General features: G+C 43.4%; 1 long non-coding RNA gene across 1 annotated transcript in view; it reads right to left on the bottom strand.

Moving 5' to 3' along the window:
• Positions 1-3,278: 3,278 nt before the first annotated feature.
• The window catches only part of LOC144334562 (uncharacterized), a 28,599-nt gene continuing 26,862 nt past the window's right edge, over positions 3,279-5,015 (bottom strand). Inside the window, exon 5 of the long non-coding RNA XR_013404529.1 lies at positions 3,279-4,061. This is a non-coding gene — a long non-coding RNA (uncharacterized LOC144334562). The remainder of the gene's footprint in view (positions 4,062-5,015) is intronic.

Genomic DNA, 5,015 nt, shown 5'->3' with positions numbered 1-5,015 from the left:
GTGAACCTTGTAATACAGGAGATTATGTCTTGTGTATACATCTTTGTATTTATTCTAGGTACTGTGCTTGGCATAAATATATGCTCAATAAATATTTGAAGAACAAATAAATGAGATGAGGAATGTACTGAACTGGACTGCCATACACAGAGCTCTTTCTATGGGCTCCTTCCTCGTAAGTCATCAGCCTTGGATTTAATTGAATCTAGGGAGGGCACAGACCCAAGACAGCTATTCTGGAAGCTGGATTGCACCTCGTGAACTGCATATGAGGAGAACTTTGATAAACAGCGTTCACTAACATGTTAGTTATGAGCAAACAAATATCTGAACTTGAGATATGGAATGTCAATTAATAGCAGAAGGTAAAAGACACAAGGAGAAGGCCACTTGGTCACCATGAGACATTAGAAGTTCTGAGTAAACAGAAATGAGCAAGACAAAGATGAAATTTGCATGGAGTGTAAATAGGGTGATTAGATGGCAGCAGCAAAAGGGTAGAAGCAATCAACTCTGGTCTCTGAGGGACGGTCTCTAGAGCCATCTTGGATCTCGAACAACTTTCTGGTTTTCACACTTATTGCATTGTTTATTATACCAAAACAACAGAATGTGTTTCTGCTAAATCTAGAGGGTCTATTTGGGATGGTCTAATTTAAAATACAAACTACATTATTCAATCAATGGTGCTCATAGGATTCAAAGGCCAGAGCCCTTTCTATTCAACAGTTGGACCTCAGAACTAACCAATGTTGGTCAAGAATGAAGCCCACTGGCTTTGGCCCAGAGTAAGGCCCACAGCAGCAGCAGCAGGGATCAAATATTGGTAGAGACAGAACTACTGCCCAGTCTGTAAAACCAGCTTCTCCAAGTGCTGGGCCCAAGCCTCACTTGTGCAGAACTCCTCCAATATGTAGACATTGTTTTCTACCTGGAGGTTCCACCTCATCACCAAATTGGCCTAGAGAAGAAAAGATTAACCTCAAAAAGCCGAGTAGCTATTCAAATAACTGAAAAGCTGCTCTTTATGAAATGAAGAGCAGACATACAGTCCATAAGTACTTCTGAAACTTAAATGGGCACACAAATCACCTGCAAATCTTATTGAAATTCAGATTCTAATTGAGGGGAAATGGGATGGGCCCTGAGATTCCTTATTTCTAACAAGCCTCCAGGTGATGCGATATGCTGGTCTGAGGACCACACGTTGTGCAGCTAGGCTGTAAGTAGTCCCTGAGGGAAGAAAGAGAGTCCTTTAGAGGACACTAAAGTACAGGAGTCCTAGCTAAAGAACTTTCCACCTGTTCAGAATTGTGTGGAAAAGAATATGACGGTTCAGTATCATGACAGACCAAGCAAAAATTAGGCAACAATTTGGCAATTGCACATTATAGAGGACATTTTTGCTCTGCATGGCAGATAGACTATCACAGTAAACTTCAAAGTTTTTCGTTTATGTATGCCCTAAAATATTTTGACAACTATGTACCTACTTGACCATTTCTACATCACATGTTTAAAAGTATTTATTTATTAATAAAAGATAGAAAATGTTAAACAGTGTATTTAAAATGAAATGAAGATTGACTAATTTAAACAAATGCTGCATTAGCACCAGCGGGTAAGCTCCAGAAGTCAGGGAATTATTTTGCCTGTATTGTTCACTGACGTGTAGCCAACGGGTAATAGGTACTTGATTAATGTTTGTTGAATGAATGAAGATACCCCAAATCTGAAAGCAGACATGTGAAAATTTTATCCATGAGACTTATCTATAGTGTCTCAAAATTTGGTAGCCCCACAAAATATTCCAGTTATATTTAAAACATGATTTTCTTAAAAAAAAAAAGTATCTTGACCTACACTGCTCAGGCTCTTCTAAATTCAGTGCATCCCAATCTTGGTCAAAATACCAATGTTTTAATGTGAAGTTTCATATAATACATAACAGAATGATGATCAAGGCAAAAAAGAAAAAGATTTTTAAAAACCTAGAAATGTAAATTGTTTTGCTTACTTTCTTTTTTTAATAACAACTTTTATGTAGACAGCATTAGACATCTCAGGGCTGCCTCCCTGATCAAAATCTGTCTGAATCTCCTTCATCATGTTCCATTTACACATCAGAACATTCTAGGGTCTGGGTTAGGACCTCAAGTGCCAACTACATCTCTGAAATACCATAGAGTGCCTATTTTCATACTTTCTGGATGCCACATTTTGCCCACCAGTGGAATTTCTGCTGGTGTCCACTCTACCTAGAGTGGACAGACCAATCCCAGCTCTCATAACAACCAGCACTTTTCTTCCAGGATGGGCAGGGCTTTGACCAGTGACCGGTATCAACATGAGGCCATGTCGCCTGGCCCTTCGAACACAGCAGCTTTTTACTCCCCTCTGACATCTCTCAGGCTCTTAACCTCCCTTTTTAGGCCATCACTCTTACCTTTGGTAATCACTCTTCCCTTCACACTGGCTGTCTGAACCCTGACCCTTTGGCCAATAGACCTATAGGTGGGATCTGCCCAAGTGGTCCTCTTCCTGCCTCCAACCTGCACCCACTTCCAGCTCCTGTCCTATTTACATTACAGTGCAAACCCACAGCTCCAGAGCTTCCTTCACACTCTCCTCCCCTCCCATCCTGATGGAGACCCCACCTTTGTCCTCTCTCTCCCCAGCCTTCCCTAAAGATAGAGTTCCAGAAAAGCATCAGGAGCTTCCTGGACCCAGCATGCTCATTGCAGTGTTGTTAGAGGGGAGATCCAGCCAGCCCATCACTGCTTTTCTTTTCTTCATTTGTAGCCTATTTCTCTAGGCAACAGGTCAGACTAAGACCCTGATGGAGTGTTCCTCTGATCGAGGGAAATGGGACTGAGACTGAACCTTGGCCAAACAAAAAATATTTTTGACTGTGCTTAAATTTTTTTTTTTTTATATACGCCATAACTCATCAGCCTAAAGGAAAGTGGTGATATTCCAGTATCCGATAAGCACATTAGACCAGCCCACAGATCATGGGAACCAAGAGAAAATGGCACTGCAGGGTTACATGAGCCTCGGATGTGTTCCTGGACAGAACAAGTGTTATTGTGGGATGACACAGACCAGACCTCAAAGCAGATGCTAGTTAGTCCTGTTCTCAGAGGAAAAGCTGGCTGGAAATGGAGCTTTGAGACAGGGTCAAAAGCAGCAATGCTCTTTCTGGCTGGCAGCCCTCATCCCAGCCTTGTCTCCACAGGATCTCATTGGGAAAAAGACAGAACCCAGAAACATCTATGTGACTGTCTTTAGATTTAATCATGATTGATATTTGTCCAAGGAAGTGAATGGATCCAGGACGGGGAGAGAGATGTCTGATCAGAAGATTGAGTAGGATGTTTCCCAAATTTGCTTTCTGGCCCATTAAAATCTCATCAGGATACATCTTTTGGGAGACCTAAGACAGTCACCCTGGAAGCATTTGGAACAGCAGATAACTGGGCAAGAAAGAGGGTGTCAATTTAGATGTCTTCCATTGGATGAGGATAGTGGCAAGAACAGGACAAACAGAATCATCAGAGCTGATAAGAACCAAGAGGTCATCAAATTCAGCTTCTTGATTTTAGCGAGAAGGGGAGTGGGGCACAGAGGGAAAGGGGGGCATGCCAAGGTCACACTGCCACAAGGCGTGGGGGAAGGTGAACAAGGACCAGCACTCAGCTCGCCTGGTGTCCAACCCGGGTGTTTTTCCTTGCACTGAGCCTTGAAGGACAGCCCAGGAATTGGCGAGGACGCTGCTTCCCTTTGCTGCTGCTCTGGAGCTGGGGAGAAATGGGCCAGGTCCTAAATGCAGCTTTTAGGGAAGTCTCTAGCAGGTTGTCAAGTGCTCCTGCCAGTGCTGAGCTGGCAAAGGAGGGTGGGGAGAAGTGCTTAGAAATCCTGAGCACTGAAAGGTGGCCTGTAATTGTAAAATTCCATTTCCTTTCAATTAGCAGCTGATTGCATTTGATGAGCTGCAACATTGTTTCCTCCGTGTAGATTAGGAGTCAGAGCAGTCAATGAGCTGTGAAATTCTCTCCCTGCTGAAACAATAGACAGTGATTAAAGCGCAGCTAATCCGATCATTATAGCCAGAGCCCACTGATCATTAGCTGCTAACCAGATCCCAGAGAGCAGCTCCAGCCCAGCCAAGGCGGACTGGATGCAGCAGGTAAATGCTACCAATATGCTGCTTCCCTCCTCCCCATGCCCAGAAGTCCCTGGTGGGCCCAAGGATTGGGGCAAAAAACTGGATGCCACAGTGGATACAGGGAATGAGACTGCCAAGGGCAGCTTGATATCAGAGAGACAGCCGGGACTTCAGAGGTAGAGGTAAAAGGTTTGGGATCGTGTCTCAGCCCACCCCTCACCCCCACCCCGCAATTTGTGTTTTAACCCTGCAGCTGACATCAGTTATTTACCCCAAATCCTTTATAATGCCTTCCTTGTGTGGCTGTTCTGAGGATTAATACCACAGCCTAGGTAAGATCACTGGCATAATGCTAAAAGTAGGTAATAACACTAACTAACATTTTCAAGTGTTTGCTACGTGCCCAGCACTGTTCTAAGGGCTTTGTATAGATTAACTTCTCTAATCCTCATAACAGCCCTGTTACAGTAGATGCTATTATTATCCCTGTTTTTTCAATGAGAAACACATAAGTTCAGTAACTTGCACAAGATCACTTAGCCGTAAGAGACAGAGCTGGGATTTGAACAAGGCAAGCCAGCTCAGAGGCCCTGCTATAAACCACCCCACTTGGCTGCTTTAAAAAAAAAAAAAAAAAAAAAAATGCTAACACTCATTGTCTCCCTTTGCTAGCCCTGTAGTTTTCAAACTTTACTGTGCAGAAGAATTAGCCAGAGAGATTGCTAAAAATGCAGATCACCTGGCCTAAGCCCCAGAGATTTGGATTCAGTAGGTTAAGGAAAGGACCCAGGAAGCTGTGTGTTAATCAGCACCACATGCAATGCTGATATGGTGACCCAGGACTTAC

This window comes from Macaca mulatta, chromosome 14 (genome assembly GCF_049350105.2).
Source record: "Macaca mulatta isolate MMU2019108-1 chromosome 14, T2T-MMU8v2.0, whole genome shotgun sequence".
NCBI classification, from domain to species: domain Eukaryota; kingdom Metazoa; phylum Chordata; class Mammalia; order Primates; family Cercopithecidae; genus Macaca; species Macaca mulatta.
The sequence above is the reverse complement of the archived record's forward strand: the minus strand, read 5'-3'. Positions and strand labels throughout refer to the sequence as shown.